We start from the raw sequence: 20,257 nt of genomic DNA, 5'->3' as shown, positions 1-20,257 counted from the left end.
CAGCGGACCAGGAACAGAGTAGCCATTTGCGGTCACGTGGAAGGCCTAGCATGCCCACCCCGCCCCGCCATGGTCGCCTCGGGGCCCAGTCTCAGCATCTCCCACTCCTCTCCGTGCCTCACCCTCCTGGGAGGCGCGGGCCTTCCGAGCAGGGCCTGCCTTCCTTGGCAGCAGACAAAAGGCCATTTCTGTTACACAGAAAATGTGTTACTTTGTCAGAGGGTCGGGGAAAGGCTGGCTGCCGGGCCCAATCCTGGGCCGAGGGGAGCGTCAGCAGAGGGGGGCTGTCAGTCACCGGGAACCCTCCGTGAAAGGGGCCCCTTGTCAACTTCCCCTGCCTTTGAAGTGACTGGGATGGAGGTGCTCAATTAAAAGCCCATCAGTCTGTAAGTAAATCAACGCCTATCAGGCTTGTCACATCAAACAAACGATTATTACCCCAGCCCGCCCACCCCATTAATCTGGCTGTTCCTTCTTGACGGCTCAGGGTCAGGGCACCGTAAATCCTGTACTGGATTGTGGCCACCTGGATCGGGATGAAAGCGCTGGCGCAACAAGCGCGGCTCACTCAGGCATTTCCCAGAGTGCTCCGGGGGTGGAGGAGGAGGCACTAGAGACTGAGGCGGAACAGACGCGTTGAGACAGGGCGAATGAGGAGGTCTGACGCTGGACAGAGACACAAGGAGATAGAGACCGAAAGGAACTGAAGGAGACGGGGAACAGAGCTGGAGAGAGAGCCCGAGAAAATAGGCCAAGACGGAAATAACTGGAAGAGGAGACCAAAAGTGGTTGAGACAGGTGCCATAAAAACTCACCCAGAATGTGAAGAGTGAATAGATGCTTCTAGAAGACACGGAGGTGTCTGGATGAAATTTCTCCGACACTGGGTTCTGAGTCTCAGAGTCAGAGAGTGATCAAGTCTAGACTGCTGTTTCCTCAGCTCCCCTCCCATTCCCACGGCAGCCCTAAATGTCACTTAGCCAAGGCAATGGTGCTGGGGAGAAGCTCAGGGCATTGCTAAGCGATGCCCCATAGGAGACATCAACGTGCGTGATGGCCAGAACGTGATCTTCTGCGATGCAAGGATATGAACAGACAGCCTGGACTGGAGTGCCGGGTTCTGATAGTCTGCTGAGCGAGTCTTGAGGAGGCGCTTTGTTCCAGGACATTTCTCCCAGGCTCTCTGGGTTGCTCTGTGGGTTCTTTCTGCTCCTGAGATCCAGCTTTGGCTTTCCCCCACTGGAGACCAGAAAGACAGGCAGGATAGGGAGAAGAGCAGACAAGACAGCTGTATTCCGGCCTTGAAGGAGGGGTTGCTGGGAGGGGGAGGAGTCAGGAAGGAGGTCAAGCCTCCAGCTTGGAAGAACAAGGCATGCTTTTTTAAGGGAAGGAAAGAACAGTCTTTCTCCAAATGGCTATTCCAGAAGTGCCTCAAGGCTTAGCCCGCCCTGACTCGTGATGCCTCATATTTAAAAGTGCCATCACATGCCTTCCCCATCGCCAGAGGAGTAATTCCCAAAAGGAAACAAGGCTGGAAGCAGAGCAGGGGAGACTGAAGAAGGGCACTTCCCCTCACCCTACCATGGAGTGTGACGCCTAGCCTGGAAGCTTGTGGGAACTTCTTACTAGACAGGGAAGTAAAATTCTAAAGAATGAAACTGGACCTCTGTCTTACACCATACACAAAAATCAACTCAAAATGGATTAAAGACTTTTTGTAATGTAAGACCTAAAACCGAAAACATAGGGAATAAGCTCCTTGACATTGGTCTTGGGAATGATTTTTTGGATTTGACACCAAAAACAAAGGCAATGAAAGCAGAAATAAACAAGTTGGACTACATCAAACTAAAAAGCTTCTGCACGGCAAAGGAAACCATCAAGAAAGTGAAAAGGCAACCAATGGAATGGGAGAAAATATTTGCAAATTATATATTTGATAAGAGGTTAATATCCAAAGTATATAAAAAATTCTTACAACTCAATAGCAAAAAATCCAAACAATCTGGTTAAAAAATGACCAGAGGGACTGAATAGGCATTTTTCCAGAGAAAACATACAAATGGATGATAGGTATGTGGAAAGATGCTCAACATCACTAATCATCAGGGAAATGCAAATCAAAACCACAATGAGCTATCACCTCACACCTGTTAGGATGGCTTTTATAAAAAAGACAATAGATAACAACTGTTGATGAGGATGTGGAGAAAAGGGAACCCTTATACACTGTTGGTGGGATTGTAAATTGGTGCAGCCACTATGGAAAACAACATGGAGGTTCCTCAAGAAATTAAAAATAGAACTACCATATGATCCAGCAATTCCACTTCTGGATATGTATCCGAAGGAAATGAAAACAGGATCTCAAAGAGATATCTGCCCTCCCATGTTCATTGTGGCATTACTCACAATAGCCAAGATATGGAAACAACCTAAGTGTCCATCAATGGATGAATGGATAAAGAAGATGTAATATATATATGAATATCATTCAGCCGTGAGAAAGAAGGAAATTCTACCTTTTGCAACAACATGGATGGACCTTGAGGGCATTATGGTAAGTGAAATAAGTTGAACAGAGAAAGACAAAATTGTATGATATTGTGTATATATGGAATCTAAAAAAATAGAACTCATAAATTTTTACAATGTTATAAACCAATGTTACTGCAATAAACAAAAAATTAAAAAAAAAAAAAAACAACTCATAGAAACAGAGACTAGAATGGTGCTTACCAGGGCCTAGGGGTTGGTGGAAATGGGGAGATATTGGTCAAAGAGTATAAACTTCCAGCTATAAGATGAGTAAGGTCTGGGAATTTAATGTACAGCATGGATATTATAGTTAATAATACTGTATTATATACTTGAAAGTTGCTAAGAGAGTAGATCTTAAATATTCTCACCACAAGGAAGAAATGGTAATTATGTGACAGGATAGAAGTGTTAGCTAACCTTATGTTGGTAATCATTTTGCAATAAATAAACTTACCTTAACTTACACAATGTTATATGTCAAATTATATCTCAATAAAGCTGGAAAAAAAAAAAAGAAAATTCTCAAAGATACTTGAGACATTTACACTCATCCCCATCCTCCCCTAGACTGCACAATAAGAACTGCACACTGCATATCCCATATAAACCACTGCCACATGCTTGGGCCAGTGTGCAGGGTTTTCTCTCAAGCCAGCTGCCCATCATTCCATTGTAAACTCATTCATTCCATCATCAAGACCCAGCAGTGCAGCAGCGTATTCCTTATTCCTCTGAGTTCAGAGACATATTGACCTATCCAAGTGTCTGCGAGGCCCTTCACAGAGATGAGGAACAGTATACAGATACTTTACAATGTGGGAGAATTATCTATCCTTCGTGTTTTCATTCATTCAACCCAAATCTGGTATTTAGTATTTACCAACTTACAGGTGTTTAGTATTTACAATTTACAGGCCCTTTTCTAAGTCCCGGGGATATAGCAGTGAATGTGATGGGCAAGGTCATGGGGCATGTGGAAGCTTTTACAAAGAACTGGGGTGTTTGACTTCATCTTTATTTATTTGTCATGTATGCACTCATTTCACAGATATTTGCTAAGCACCTACTATGTCCAAGTAACATGCACCACAAGAAGGCAAGGAAGAATCAGAAACAAATCCTGTCATCGTAGGTGAGAGGTAAGACACACATCATGAATATATCCAATGCATTGTTTAAAGAGGTAGGTGCCGTAACCCAGGAAAGACGGAGAGAGTTCAGAGAGAAAAGCTAATTTATCCAGGTTACTTCTTTCTTAGTGAAGGTCTGGAATTAAGAAAGATGTTGAGTTCCATCATGGCAACTTTTAAATCTGCTCTGTGATATAGTACAGTGTGGGCTTAATGTTTATTGTTATTGTTATTGGCGGTAATGACAATGTAATTCATTGTCATTGTAATTACGGACAAATTACAACACCCCTTTCTATGAAGCAGGTGTTAGAAAACTCTGGAACTCCATTTCAGGCCTTGTTAGGAGTTGGGTATGGTTGAGAACTCCCAGAAGTTGGAGATGGGTCTCTTACAAGAGGCAGAGTGGTGCAGAGGTTAAGTGAGGAGGCTCTGAAGCCAGACTGCAATTCAAAACCAGCCTTCAGTTGCTGCTCTCCTGCTTGCCTGCTGTGAGGCCACGGGCAAATCTCTTGAACCCCCTGTGTGTGTTTCCCCATCTGTTAAATTGGGGTGATAATGGTACTGGCCTCATAGGGTTATATGACAATTAAATGCATGTAAAACATTCACAACAGAGCCCAACAGACAGTACCTCCTCAGTAATGCCTGTCATTATTATTGCTCTACCTCATAATAAAGTGGTCTCTTGAAGCTACAATCAGCACGATGCTAGGAGGACACGTATTAAATTAATGCAATTGTCTTCCTGTATTTAAATATCACTGAAAGTCATTTATATTAAGTTTACTTTAAAAATTCTTCCCAAGTTCAGTACACGGGTCTTAAATATTTGAATACTTTATTTTTACTAAAGTAATGTTTATTAATATTTAACATAATATTTGATACATGCAAAAGAGTGTATGTGTGCATCATGGATGTAAATTTAAAGCATCTCTGTGCTTCTTTCCTATCCCATTCCCTGGCCTCTCCTCCAGAAATGGCCACTATCTTGAATTTTATATTTATTATCCTTTTGCTTTTAAAAACTTTTTTTGAGTTAAATTATAACATGCATAATAGTAAAATGCACAAATCTTAAGTGTACAGCTTGATTAATTTTTAGAAAGTATAACTTGTGTAACCACACCTAGATCAAGATGTGGCATATTATTGGTACTCCAGAAGCCTTCCTCACGCCCCTTCCTGGTCAATTCTTTCCCACTCTGCCTGCAAGGTAACCACTGTTCTGCCTTACATCACCATAGGTTACTTTTGGAATTATTAAGTGTATATTCTTGTGTCTGCCTCCTTTCAGTCAGCATTATATTTGCGAGATTCATCCATGTTGTTATATGCATTAGTAGTTCATTCTTTTTCATTGGTTGAATGTTATTTCATTGTCTGAATAAGCCACACAATTTATTCACTCACTGTACTGTAAATGGACATTTGTGTTCATTTTTTGGCTATTACAAATAAAGCTGCCACAAACTTTCCTGTACATGTCTTTTGGTGCACATATGTGCTCATATCTGTTGGGAATAACTGGAGTGTAATTGTTGCGTCACGGGGTATGTACATGTTATAATATATACTTCAAACAGTTTTCCAAAGTGGTTGTACCAATTTACATATCCTAGTTGCTCCACATCCTTGCCAATACTTGTCATTGCTAGTTAAAAAATTTTTCTTAGCCATCCTTGTGGGTATAGTGAACTATTTCTCTTTGTCTGCATTTTAGTTGCATCCAATAATTTTTTTTTTTTTTTTTTTTTTTAGCAGGGAGTTTGCCCTGAGCTAACATCTGTTGCCAATCTTCCTCTTTTTTTTTTTGCCTCCCCAAAGCCCCAGTGTGTGGTTGTATATCTTAGTTGTAAGTCCTTTTAGTTCTTCTATGTGAGCTGCTGCCACAGCATGGCAACTGACAGAGGGGTAGTGTGGTTCCATGACCAGGAAACGAATCTGGGCCGCCAAAGCAGTGAGGGTGCCGAACTTAAACCACTAGGCCATCAGGGCTGGCTCCAATAATTTTTGGTATGTTATTTTCATTGTCATTCAGTTCAAAATATTTCCATATGTATTGCAAAATCTTCTTGTATTCTGTGACTTGCCTTTTCTTTTTATTAATGCTATTTTTTTTGTTGGCTAGAAGCTTGATATTTTAATGTAATTTTTAAATTTTGACACATGGGTTATTTAGAAAAGTATGTTCCTTAATTTCTAAACATCTGGGGATTTCCTAGTTATCTTTCTGTTTTGGATTTCTTGCTCAATTTCACTGTCATCAGAGAATATACTCTGAATCATTTCAACCCTTTAAACTATACTCAGAGAGGTATATTAATATAGCCAACTATACTTCTGGATCTGTATTTTTCTCCCCTAGTTCTCACAGTTTTTGCTTTATATATTTTGAAGCTGTGTTATGTGTGTATAAATTTATAATTGCTATATTTTTCTGTTGAACCAACTCTTTATCATTAGGAAATATTGTTCAGTAAAAGTACTTGTTTTAAAGTTTACTTTGTCTGATACTTGTCTAGATACACCATCTTTCTTTTGATTAATGTTTGCTTGGTGTATCTTTTTCACACACCGAGAGTGAGTGTGTAACCAAACAAGGCACAAGTTGCATAGCCTTTTATGACCTAGCCTTGAAAATCACACAGTGTTACTTCTGCCATACTATATTGGTTGAAGGAGTCACAAGCCTGTTCAGATTGGGGAAGGGAGATAAACCTTCCCCCTTAATAAGAGGGATGCCAAAGGATTTGTGGCTGTGTTTTAAAATTGCCACATGACTTTTCTTTCTGTATCCTTATGTTTAAGATGTATTGCTTATAAGCAGCATATAGTTGGATTTTATTTATTTTTATCTAGTCTCACAATCTTTGTCTTTTAATTGGAGACTTTGGTCCATTTATATTTAAAGTAATTACTGATATTAAGGTTTAAACTATCATCTTACTATTTACTTTCTATTTGTTCCATGTGTTTTTTTGTTAATTTTGTTCTCCTTTCTTTCCTTCTGTGGATTAATCATTCATTTAAAAAATGATTCCATTTCCCTACTTCATTAGGTTGTTATTTGTCCATTCTTTTGTGATTACTCTAGAGATTGCAACATGTATCATCGTTTTATTATAACCTACCTTAGACGAGTACTTATATCACATCCTGGACAATGCAAGAACCTTACAACACTTTAACTCTGTTTACTCTCCTCTTGTATTTTGTGCTATTGTTAACATATATTTAATTCTATACATATTTTGAACCCCACAAAACGTTAGTATTATTGTTTTATACAAAAGTATTAATTTAGATTTATCCATAAATTTTACCTTTTTGGTACTATTTATCTCTTTTTGCGTTACTGTGTTTCCATCTGGAATTATTTATCTTCCACCTGAAAAATTCTTTTAGTGTTTCTTTCAATGCACGTGTGCTAGTGTAAATTCTCTCAGTTTTTATTTGCCTTAAAATGTCTTTATTGTGTCTTCACTTTTAAAGGATATTCTCATTAAGTATAGAATTTTAGGTTAGCAATTACTTTCTTTCAGCACTTTAGAAATTTCTTTCAACTATCTTTTGGATTCCATTTTTTCCTACTGCTTAGCTGTCAGTTTTATTGTTGTTCTTTTGAAAAAAATGTTTTTTCCCCTCTAGTTGCTTTTAAGATTTTTCCTTTTGACTTTGGTTTTCAGCAGTTTTTCTGTGATTATCTAGGTGTGGTCTTTGTATTTATCTTGCTTGGGGTTTGTAGAAATTCTTTATTCTGTGGCTTGATGTCTTTCATCATTTTTGGAAAATTGCTAGCCAGTATTTCTTTAAAAATTGCCTTGATTCCATTCTCTCTCTTCTTCATCTGGGACTTCGATTAAAGATATGCTGGATGTTTTTACCATGTCCTTAGATCTCATATGCTCTTTTCTCCTCCCATTTTTCATTCTTTTTCTCTGTGCTTTAATATCTTCTCTTCTCTAATCTGCTTTTGAATCCAACTATTTAATTCTTTATTTCAGTAATTTTATTGTTTTAGTTCTAGCATTTCCATTTGGCTCTTTCCTTAACAGATTCCAGTTCTTTGGCAAAATTCTCTATCCTTTTGATTATTTTCTTGGATATATTAATAGTAGTTATTTTGAAGTCCCTATTTAATAACTCCAATATCTGTATCACTCTTTTTCCTATTTGTTTTTTTTCCGCTTGGTTTTGAGTCATTTGATCCTGGTATGCCTGGTAATTATATTTCTAAGATTCATCCATGTTGTTGCAAGTAGCTATAATTCATCTATTTTTACATATTTCACAGTGTGAATGGGCCACAGTTTATTTCTCCCATTGTCTTGTTGATGCTTATGTGGTTTGTAGAATCATTTAAAAAATCACTCATTTTAAGCTTCTTGAAGCCATTTAAAAGATTTAATTCTGCAGTTATTTTGAGCCTAGAGAGCAAGCCAGTACAATGTGTTTGGGCCACACTGGCAATGGACCATTTCAATGATCTAAGTACTAGAATGTACTATGAATACTATTTCTCCATTATGGCCTTACTCTGTATCCCCAAAGAAGACCATTAAAATTTCTGAGCTATTCATTTGCAGTTGCTTTGGCCATATGGGTGGGTAGTTGGCTTCACATTGAGGACACAAAAATCAGGAGCTGGACTGGATCAGCTCCTTTTCTGTGGAGTGAAATGGAGGCAGCACGATAAGACCAGATTTATTTAATCATTCTGTTGAAGAAGCCATGAATGAGATTGGAATTAAAACTCAGGAAGCTGGTGCTTGTGTGTGCTTCCAGTCTCCTGGGAAATAATTGCAACTCCAAAGTCGTGCACATCATCCCAAGTTCTTGAGACAATTATTCCAAGTGGCTGGGTGCCACCGGCTGTTTTATTAGAGCACAAGCAGATGCAGTGGAAGCAGTGTGCGGAAGTGGAAAGAATGTCAACGACATTCAGACTGACCTGGGTTGGAATCCTGGCTTTGACACTGACTAGATTTTTACAAGCACGACTCATTTAACCTCTTTAATCTTCACTTTTCTCATCTGTAGAACGGGCATGCTAGTACCTTCCTTACTGGATTCTTGTGAGGATTGTATACCACGTTATATTGAAGATGCCCAGCATAATGCCTGGCGATATTAGATGTTCAATGAAAGATAGCTTTGTGGCTTTGTCATCACTGTCATCATCATCATCATCACCACCATCATGTAGGAAAGCTTTGGAGATGAGCATGGCTCTGGGCCTCTCAGGAGGTCCTGAAATCTTTGCGACTCTGCTGTTCAGTGTGGCAAGTCTGTGCCCCTGTGCAAGTTATTAAGTTATTGCTGTTTCCCAGGGCTTGCTCATTACATTAGGGTTTTTTCCTCAAAGAGGGAAGGGGAAGGGTTCTAACTAACATGGACTGGGGTAGTCAGATTTAGGGCAAGGCCTACTATCATCTATAGTCAAATATCCGTGGACTGACAATCAATTTGAAGAGGAAGACAGGTCATATAGCAGTCTGCACCAGGAAAATCCACATAGCGAAAGATTTTCATTAGTGCTACAGGGCTTAAAGCTGTCTCTGAATTCAGCTGACTTAAATACATTGACAGATGATATACACATAGGCTAAGAAGAGAACCAGCTTAGGAAGCCCGTCAGGTCCTAGGGAGATAAACTAATGATGTGCCATCAGCTTGCTTTTGTGCTCCAGTTCAAGTTAGAGGTCCACAGAGCAAGGTTCTGATCAATCACTTTCTAACATAGCTCCTGTCCATTTGTGGGATTGTTTATATATGAAACATTTATGGAACATCTCCCATGTGCCCAGCAAACTATGTTAGGTGCTGTGGGGGATACACAAAGGTCAGTCTGTCTGTCTATCTATTTGTCTATCTGTCTGTCTGTCTGTCTATCTATCTGTCTACCTACCTATCCTTCTAATCTCTATCTCTATCTATATATCTATCTATCCATACTGCTACAAGGAGCTTTGAGTTCAGCAAGTTGCTTTACATAGTTTATATATGTGAAAGCAGCTATAAAACACAGAATGAAGTAGTGAGGTCATAAGGTCATAAGAGATGTGCCAGTTAAATTTTAGGGGAGTTCAGAAGAGGGAGAGACCACTACGTGTAGGTAGATAGTGTGAAGCCTCTTAGCTATTCGTGCTGCCTCCAATCTCACCCTTCTCCATTTAATTCTGCCTGTCATTGTCACCCTAATCATTCTAAAACACCACTTTCAGCGTGTCTGGCTTCTTCTCAAAACCCTTAAATGATTTTCTATTTTCAACTGAACTGATTTCAAAGTCCCTTTCAGATTGTTCTATTATCTCTAGCTCCACAGATGGGATTTCTTCTCTTTTTTGGAGTGGGGGTTGGTGGTGTGGGGCTTGTAGATTGTTTGCCATGCGTTTGGCCTTCCTCATATATTTTGTGATTTTGGCATCTTCCCTTGGGGATGTTGTCTGTGGGATGTTTTTCCTGTTGAAGTCTTGGGTTGTGGAGGCCTGCCCATGGGACAGTCCGTGCTTGCCTCCTCCTGGGGCCTATGAGTTTCTGTACTGAGAGATAGTGAATTAGGGTTTTTACCCCAAGAGGCAAAGGACTTCCACACATGGCCTTTGCGCAATATCCTGAGCTGATGAACAGACATTCTCATTTCTGTTTGAGGATAGCCTAAGCTCTACCAGTTCCTGGTTTCATGTAGGGAGCCCAGCTCATGCTTATGAGGTTGTGGGGCCTCCGACCTTGACTTGGCATGAAAATCCCAGACCCGGTGACTTGTGTCATTGAAGCCCTGGAGGCTTTATGAGGATCCCTCCTTAAATCTGTACTTCTCGTCTTAACCTGACCCCTGACCAAATCCCAGAGCTGTAGGCTCCTATATCCAACTTCTGTTTGTCATCTCTATTTGCTCTCTTATGGCCATCTCAGATTCAACAAGACTGAAACAGGACTACCAATTTGTTAATATACGTATGTTAAACACATCCCCATGGCATATATAAGAGTAAGCACTTATTGAGTGCCTGTTACATACTGTCACTTTACTGGCTGTTACCTCATTGATGCCATTAGCTGGGTATACATTATAGCTGTAGAGATCTACACAGCATATATGTGTACATATTGCATAGTTGTCGTGATGAATTCAGATATGCTTTGCCTTAGGTACTCCAACAATCTCAAGATTTACAAGAAAGTGCTTTTTAGATAACAGCAGTCCTACCACCCAGTCCCTCCCTCTTCATTACTGCATGGTTCTGCTTTACTTCCTATGAGAGGAGAAGCAACTCTCATGGCTTTCTCCCAATTCCAGGGTTTTGAAAAGTGTGGTCCACCAATACATGCATCAGGTTCACCTGGGGTCCTTGTTAGAAAGACTGCTTTTTGGACTCTCCCAAGCTAAACTTCTGAGGATAGGGCTCAGAAAGGCATGTTTTTAACAAGTTCCTCAGGTTATTCTTAAGTGCACCATGGCTGCCCAATCCCTTTTCTCCTTTGGCACTTCATCTAAAATATTTATGGAAGAGACTGTTCCAGGGAGCCCAGAAAAGAGGGAGCTGACTCAGCCATTCCTTTCCACACTCCAGTTGCCATGAAAGCCAGGGGGACCTGGTTTGGCCACATTTAATGCCTGTACATGAAATACATCTTGCTGAGCTGTAGCACTGGACCCTACTTGAACTTTCCAGAACTACAATTGCTCCTTTAAAACAATTTTCAGTGCTTTTCATCTTGTTGGTCTAAACACATAACTGTCAGCAAAGGGTGATGAAGCTTAGATAATCATTATGGATTGACCAGTGATCCCAGTTTGCCCAAAACTAAGGGGTTTTGCAGGATGCAAGAGTTTCAGTGCCAAAACCGCGAAGGTTCTGGGCAAACTAGGATGAGTTGGTCACCCTAGCGAATGTGTCTTACAGATCAGTTTATGAATTGAAACTAAATGTGTCAGGAAATAATAGATTTGAAATCTACATGGGTTATAAAATAAGGAAGACTAGTGTAGGATGAAATGTATTTGGGGATGAGTCAGATTTCTGGTGCAGGATTGGACAGTTCATGATGTTGAAGACTGGGCACTTTCCCTCACCCTTTAATAAAGGCTTTGTATCCGCCATGGTGTATGGCGTGCCCGCTCTTCTTCCAAGCCATGTTGTGTTCCACAGCAGTGGTGAGAACACAACTGGAGTGAGGAAGTTTATTTCTTAGCTCAGAGAGGAGGCTGCCTATTCTGATCCAACAATGAGCTGTTTGGTGCCTTGTTGCATATTTCTAAGTTATTGTGAGAGCAAATAAAGAGTGTACAGTCTATTGGGGTGGGGGATGTGGTGGATAGCACTTTTCATTCTCTGATCAGAAGTCTGTGGTCGGATCTGGTGGCTAGGTGCTCTTTCTGCTCTCCCTTTTAGCGTCCTCTCCTGCAGGGGTGACTTATCATTAAGCAAAGAGGACAATGCCTAGTGTCCATAATACTTTTAAAGACTCATGAAAATGTTTGAATTTCTTTAAAATGATGAGAAAAAATCTGTTAGGTTGAAGAAAACATTTTTCTATATAATATTAATATGTTCATCTTTATACCAATGCAGTCATAAAATATAATTTTTAATATAAACATTAAATAAAAATTTAATAATTTTTTTTTTCATAGAGAAAAGTGTCCATGAAGGCAAAGTATCTAGGTTCCACAAAAGTCATGATGTGGGGGCCAGCTCCGTGGCGCAAGTGGTTAAGTGCGCGCACTCCGCTGCGGCAGCCCGGGATTCGCCGGTTCAGATCCTGGGTGCACACCGATGCACCGCTTGTCAAGCCATGCTGTGGTGGCGTCCCATATAAAGTGGAGAAAGATGGGCATGGATGTTAGCCCAGGGCCAGTCTTCCTCAGCAAAAAAAAAAAAAAAAGGAGGATTGGCAGATGTTAGCTCAGGGCCGATCTTCCTCGGGAAAAAAAAAAAAATGTCATGATGTGGCCCTGTTCCCCACAGTGGCAGCTGTCAGCCACTGTCAGCTGGGGCAGAGGGAAAAGCCTTTGAAAGCAGCCAGCCCTAAAACAGTTAAGGCTTGGCTGAGGGGAGGAGCATGGAGGGCATTCCCAGGTGTGGATCTGTGGGAGCAGAACTCATGTCTTGATTCTGGGGGATGCAAGACATGTGACCTGCCTAGAAGATGAAGGGTCTGCAGAGGAGTAATGTTGGTTGGGTTCACTTTGCGGCAGACTGGAACAGGAAGGTGAGTTCTGGTGTAACAGTGGATGTTCCCTGATGCCATTTCCTGCAGGCCTGGGAATGGCAGGGGGGCTATTGTTCACCAATATCCATTCTCCTCTTCCTTTAGCAGTAACCGCCTGTGGTGGGTGGAATTATGTCCTCCAAAAAAATATGTTCAAGTCCCAACCCCTGGTACTTCTGAATGTGACCCTATTTGGAAGTAGAATCTTTGCAGTATGACCTCAAGTTAAGATGATTGATGTCTTTTTAAGAGAAAATAACAGATTTGGATACAGAGACACAGAGGCCATGTGACGACGGTGTCAGAGGTTGGAGTCACACAGCCACAAGCCAAGAACACCAAGGATTGCCAGCAACCACCAGAAGCTAGGAAAGAGGCATGGGGTAGTTTCTTCCTCAGAGCCTCCAGAAGGAACCAACTCTGCTGACACCTTGATTTTGGATTTCTGGCTTCTTGAACCGTGAGAGAATAAATCTCTGTGGTTTCAATCCACCCAGTTTGTGGTACTTTGTTATGGCAGCGCTAGGAAATCAGTATACCTCCCCAATTGTGCTAGACACATGGCCACCCAAGGTAAGACTACATCTCCTAGCTTGCCTTGCAGCTAGGTATCTAAGTTCCTTGTTACCAGGTTCTGGTCGTTGGGATGTGAACTCAAGTAATGTACACAACTTTCTAGTTGTACCTTCAAAAAAGGGAAGGATGGTGCCTTGCCTTTGGTCTTTCCCCTTCTGGCTGGAAGATATACAGAATGGTGGGGCTGTGGCAGCCATCTTAGATTACAAAATGGAAGCCACATGTTGAGGCTGTCAGAGCCTATCCTAGAAGGAACCTGGGTTCCTGATATTGTGGAGCTGCCTTATTGTCATGGATTCTTTACACTTGGATTCTTCTGTGTGAGATAAATATAGTCATGTTTAAGCCACCATTATTTTGACTTTTGTTGTAGCAGCTGAATGTTTTATCTAAGTATTGCAATTCTCCTCTACACTCTAGAGCCCTGCTTCTTTGCACACCCTTTCAGGTATTGAAAAGGACGTCTGTCCTCGTTGTTAACAGGACCAATGTTTTGAGTTTTTTTTTTTTTCTGATGATGGGAACACTTTGCATTTAACCTTTAGTCCTCCCCACCCCCAGACATAACTCCTCCATCCAATGGGAAGCATCCACGAGGGGGTCAGGGCCAGAAGAAGATTGTTGCTAGGATAAATCTCCTTACCCGCCTTGAATATGCAAACTTGACCTCATAATCAGCCAAGTCCACCAGGCTCTGCCTTTCACTCAGCAGATTCCTAGCCAGATTTGGGTGCTCTGGCGTCCTCTAATCCTATTCCTGTCAGAACAGGGGGAGGGCAGGGGAATAAGGTGTCCCTTTGCTGCTTCCAGTAACCAGCTCTTCTTCCCTGGGAGCAGACTGCCCTTTACAGTCTTAATCTTGTGTGCAGTTGGGCCTTTTCTTCTTGAAAATGGTTCCTTTTAATTTTTCCATAGGAAATGTCAGCAAAGCTTCTCAGAGTGACTTGTGAAATTTGTGTGTGTGTGCATGTGTGTGCGTGTGTGTGTGTGTGTGTTTGGGCAGGCTGGTGAACAGTGGGTAAGAAGTGGAATTGAAAGGAAAAAGATCCACCATTTACTAGGTGGCCTCTTAGTGGCAAGTGCTTTACCAGACATTACACTATTTAATTCTCAAGACAATCCTGAGAGGTAGGAATTAGCCTCCATATCATAAACATGCATAAACTGGTACACATGCAGGTTGACAGCCTGGAAGTGGCAGTCAAATGTAGTTCCTACATTTGCCTTCAATGAACTTTTCCATACACACTAATCATACCATTTGTTATGTCTCTAAAGCACAATGGGTAAGAAGAAATTCTATAAATATTTGGCTAATCTGATTATGGAACCGGTCACTCTGGAAATACAAGCAAAAGAATGATCTTTGGGGACCTGTGTTATTTAGGTTTTTCATCTGTCCAGAGTTTACTTCTGCCTTCTTGGTCTTCCTCATCTCCTTGCTTACTAAACAATGACAATGACAACAGCAACCACATGGCTCTGGTTGTGTTAAAGAACATTGATTTCGAAACTAATGACGCTAGTAGAAGTTTTTGTTTTAATCCAATGAAAGTGTTTTTAATTTGTTTCCTGATTTGTTTTCTAATATGTCAGTTCTTTCAATAACAGTGCAAATTTTGAAATTAACATTCTAAACTGTTTTTATCCTTTAAAGATCTTATTTATATTAGAATTAATTTTATTACACAAAAGCTTGAATTAAGCATTTCTCTTTACAAATAAAGAGAATTTCTCTGTACAGATTCTGTCTGCCAGTTTGCATGTGGGCTAACCTATGTAAAAAGAGAAGTTTTTTTTTTTTCTTTTAAGTAACATTCATTTCCTAGTTAAAAATTAAGAACCAACCAAGAATAGCGTTTGAGCATATTGCCTTCTTATTGTTTCTCTATAATTAAAAATATGTAATATAATTGTGATGAAACTTTATATTTTGTCACACATACAAATGGATCTGTTTCTGCATATGAGTTTAACCGTGTGCTTGTGCATGCATGCGTCTGTACACACACACACACACACATTCATGACTCCTCCCTCCCCTCTTCTTCAGATTGCAAATTGGTAGTGGGAGAGGGAGGAGAAACACTGTCCCTCTCCCCAGGGCTGACTTCACTTTGCACTGGTGTTCTGATGTCCCACGGGGAGGTGGAGAAACAGCACCTGGGAGTTTTGATTGGCCCTGAGCTAACATCTGTTGCCAGTCTTCCTCTATTTTGTATGTAGGTCGCTGCCACAGCATGGCTACCGACTAGTGGTGTAGGTCTGCACCTGGGAACTGAATCTGGGCTGCTGAAGCAGAACACATGGAACTTAACCACTAGAGCGTGGGGCCAGCCCCCCTGGGAGTTTTGCAGGGCTTTGCTGCTCGTGACTTTCCCCCCACAGAGAGAGGAGCTCTGGCTCCACCCTGGCTCTCCATCTTCTTGGATTGTGACGGAGCAGCTCCCAAAGCCTGCAGTTCTTTCTTACGGGTGTCATAATGTACTTCAGTGGACAATTTGATCTTTTTTTTTTGCCTGCCTCACCTATGCAACCCCTCCCTGATTACTTTCAGGATTTCAGAACAAAGCTCTTTGGGTAATACAGTAAATGTTGGGATGAATAACTGATACTACTTTTTAAAAAAAATAGATTTATTGAGGTATAATTTATATACCATAAAATTCATCCATTTTAAGTACACAGTTTGATGAGTTTAGTAAATTTATGCAGTTGTGCAACCATCACTACAATCCAGTTTTAGAACATTGTCATCACCCTAAAAGTCTCCTGGTGCCCATTTAAAGTCAGTCTCCACTCCCACCTTTAGTCCTAGTCAACCACTCACCTACTTTCTGTTTCTATAGATTTGCCCTCTTTAGAAATAGCATATAAATGGGATCATATAATATTTACTCTTTTATGCTTGGCTTCTTTAATTTAGCATAATTTTGAGATTCATCCATGTAACAATAGTTTGTTCCTTTTTATTGCTAAATAGTATTCCATTATATGGCTATACCACATTTTGTTCGTCCATTCATCTGTTGATGGACAGTTGGGTTGCTTCCACCTTTAGGCTATAGTGAATACTGCCACTGTGAACATGGGTGTACAAATATCTGCTAGCATCCCTGCTTTCACTTCTTTTGAGTATATACCTAGAAATTATTACTGGAATTACTGGATTACATGATAATTCTATGTTTAGTTTTTTGAGGAATTGTCATATCATTTGCTTTAGCAGCTGCACCATTTTACATTCCCACCAGCAATGCACAAAGGTTCCGATTTCTCTATGTCCTCACCAACGCTTGTTATTTTTTGTTTTTTAAAAAAACTTTTATTTTATAATAGCCGTCCTAACGGGTGTGAAGGAGTATCTCATTGTGGTTTTGATTTGCATTTCCCTAATGATTGGTGATGTTGAGCATCTTTTCATGTACTTATTGGCTACTTGTATAACTTCTTTGGAGAAAGTTTATTCAAGTCCTTTGCTCATTTTTTAATTGGTTTGTTTGTTTTTTGTTGTTGAGTTGTAGGAGTTGTTTATGTATTCTGAATATCAATCCCTTATCACATATATGATTTGCAAATATTTTCTCCCATTCCATAGGTTGTCTTTTCACTCTGTTGATAGTGTCCTTTGATGGCCAAAAGTTTTGATTTTGATGAAGTCCAACTTATCTATTTTTTCTTTTGTTGCCCGTGTTTGGTGTCATATCCAAGAAATCATTGCCAAATCTAATCTCCTGAAGCTTTCCCCCTGTTTTTTCCTAAGAATTGTAGCTCTTTCCTTTAGGTCTTTGATCCATTTTGAGTGAATTTTTGTGTATGGTGTAAGTTAAGGGTCCAACTTCATTCTTTTGCATGTGGATATCTAGTTTTTCCAACACCATTTGTTGAAGATAGTTGAATGTTCTTGGCACCCTTGTCAAAAATCATTTGACCATACGTATATACTAGAGTTTACTTCTAGGGTCTCTATTCTATCCCATTGGTCTATATGTCTTTATGTCAGTGCCATTATTTTGATTACGATAGCTTTGTAGTTTGTGTTGAAATCAGGATGTGTGAGACCTCCTCTAACTTTGTTCTTCTTTTTCAAGATTGTTTTGCCTATTCAGAGTCCCTCGAGGTTCCATATGAATTTTAGGATGGATTTTTCTATTTCTGCAAAAATGTTGTTGGGATTTTTGTTTTTTTTGGTGAGGAAGATTAGCCCTGAGCTAAAGTCTGTTGCCAATCCTCCTCTTTTTGCTGAGGAAGATTGGCCCTGAACTAACATCTGAGCCCATCTTCCTCTACGTTATACGTGGGACGCCTGCCACAGCGTGGCTTTAAAGCAGTGCATAGGTCTGCGCCTGGGATCCAAACCTGCAAACCCCAGGCCACCGAAGTGGAGCACGCAAACTTAACCACTACGCCACCAGGCCGACCCCTGTTGTTGGGATTTTGATAGAGATTGTGCTGATTCAGTAGATTGCTTTGAGTAGTATTGACATCTTACCAATATTAAGTCTTCTAACCCATGAGCAGGGATGTATTTCCATTTTTGTGTCTTCTTCAACTTCCTTTAGGAATGTTTTGTAGCTTTCAATGTATAAGTGTTTGCCTTCTTGGTTAAGTTTATTCCTAAGTATTTTGTTCTTTTTAATGTTATTGTAAATGGAATTATTTTTTAAATTTCTTTTTCAGATTGTTCATTGTTAGTATTTGGAAATGTAACTGATTTTTGTGTTCCCCTCATAACTTTAAGACATTGATCCACTGTCATTTGACATCTAGGACTTCTTTGGAGAAGTTTGACCCATTCTGATTCTCATTTCTTTATATGTACCTGCTCCCTTCACTCCCCACCTTGATCCATGGAATTTTTTTTTTTTGAGGAAGATTAGCCCTGAGCTAACATCCGATGCCAATCCTCCTCTCTTTTTTTTTTGCTGAGGAAGATTGGCCTTGGGCTAACATCTGTGCCCACCTTCCTCTACTTTATATGGAACGCCACCACAGCATGGCTTGACAAGTGGTGCGTCAGTGCGCACCCGGGATCCAAAACTGCAAATCCCGGGCCGCGGAAGCAGAGCTGGTGCACTTAACCGCTACGCCATCAGGCCAGTTGCGACCCATGGAATTTTTATGGATTATCTCATTATCTTTGATGTTCTGAAATTTCACAATGATGTTCCTTGATGTGGACCTTTTTTCATTCACTGTGCTAGTCACTTGGAGTATCCTTATGTCCTTTAGTTCTGGGAAATTTTATTTAATTTTTCCATCAATAATTTCCTTCCCATGAATTTTTCTCTTCTGTCTTTATGAAATTCTTATTATTTGGACTTTGGCCCTTTGGGTTTATGCCAGATTTTCATATCGTTTCTACTTCTATTTTCCACTTTATGGTCATTTAGTTATAATTTATGGGATATTTCCTTAACTTTTAATCCTTTTGAATAATGTTATTTTGGTTATCAATTTTAATTTCTAAGAGCTCTTTCTTGTTTTCAAGTTGAACCTTTTTAATAGCATTTTACTTTATGGATGAACAACCATCTCATCTCTCTGAGGATATTATTGCCTTGTCTATTTTCCTTCCAAATTCTTTTTTCTCATGTTTGTTTTGATTGTATCTTTTTTTTTTTTTGAGGAAGATTAGCCCTGAGCTAACATCCAATGCCAATCCTCCTCTTTTTGCTGAGGAAGACTGGCCCTGGGCTAACATCCGTGCCCATCTTCCTCTGCTTTATATGGGACACTGCCACAGCATGGCTTGACAAGCGACGTGTTGGTCCGTGCCTGAGATCCGAACCTGCGAACCCCAGGCCGAGAAGCGGAGTGCGCAAACTTAACTGCTATGCCGCTGGGCTGGCCCCTTGATTGTGTCTTCTATGAGAAGGAGTTCCTCAAGGATCTGATGATCCTTGGCTCTCTGTCCATGCTTAATTGGAGTTGTTTGTAGGGGGAGGGGCTTCCCTGGTAGGGGGATGGTCAGATTGCCAGTGACCCTTTTCATTGCATCCCTTTAGTGTCAGTATGTGGGAGTCCTTTTTTCCCTACCAGAGAAGTGTCATCCAGTCTCCTGCTTCAGAATTCTCTTGATGTGTATGAGGATGTACTTGTGCTTGCATTCTGGAAACAGAGCAGGAAAGAGCTGAGGGTTTTATGCTTCACCATGTAAAGAGTAGACTTTCAACAAATTCCCTTATTTTACTCTTTGCCTAGCTCCTGTCCTTTGATGAACCCACCTCCCAGATTTCAGAACCTCTTTGGTTTAATTTTTTTCAGATAAAAGATTTCCGGGAGCGAGCCCTGATGGCCTAGTGGTTAAAGTTTGGTGCTCTCACAGCTTCAGTGATCCGGGTTTGCTTCCCAGTCAAAGAACCACACCACCCGTCTATCAGTTACCATGCTGTGGCGGCAACTCACAGAGAAGAACTAGAAGGACTTACCGCTAGGATATACAACCGTGCACTGGGGCTTTGGGGAGAGGAAAAAAAAAAAAAAAAGAAAAGACTTCCAGTTTCCTTGGGTATTAGAGAAGGTAGATATGTGGCTGCTTGCATTGGCGAGGCCTCCTGGGAAGTCCACATATTCCGAATACAAGCTTCCAATCATTTCCCTTCTTTTCACCCTGACTCTCACATCCACACGCTTGTTGGCTGAAAGTTTGTGTACAAGCTTGCCAACACCACACCATTTTGAATATGTTGGCTTTGTATTAATATCTGGCAAGGCAAGTCCCTCTTCACTATTCTGAATTTTCTTGGCTATTCTCAGACATTTATTTTTTTATATGAATTAAAAAA

General features: G+C 40.6%; 1 long non-coding RNA gene across 6 annotated transcripts in view; it reads left to right on the top strand.

Moving 5' to 3' along the window:
* The window catches only part of LOC147913357 (uncharacterized), a 50,022-nt gene that overhangs the window by 14,312 nt on the left and 15,453 nt on the right, over positions 1 to 20,257 (top strand). For 5 of the 6 annotated variants that reach the window (XR_015548844.1, XR_015548842.1, XR_015548843.1 and 2 more), the window contains 3 exons: positions 488 to 2,560; positions 3,590 to 3,680; positions 13,144 to 13,460. This is a non-coding gene — a long non-coding RNA (uncharacterized LOC147913357). Of the gene's footprint in view, positions 1 to 487; positions 2,561 to 3,589; positions 3,681 to 13,143; positions 13,461 to 20,257 lie in introns of those variants that run through there. The other variant, XR_015548841.1, reaches the window with a different exon arrangement.

This window comes from Ceratotherium simum, chromosome 28 (assembly GCF_057802395.1).
Source record: "Ceratotherium simum simum isolate JZ-2026a chromosome 28, ASM5780239v1, whole genome shotgun sequence".
Lineage (NCBI taxonomy): Eukaryota > Metazoa > Chordata > Mammalia > Perissodactyla > Rhinocerotidae > Ceratotherium > Ceratotherium simum.
This window is presented reverse-complemented; position numbering and strand designations above follow the sequence as displayed.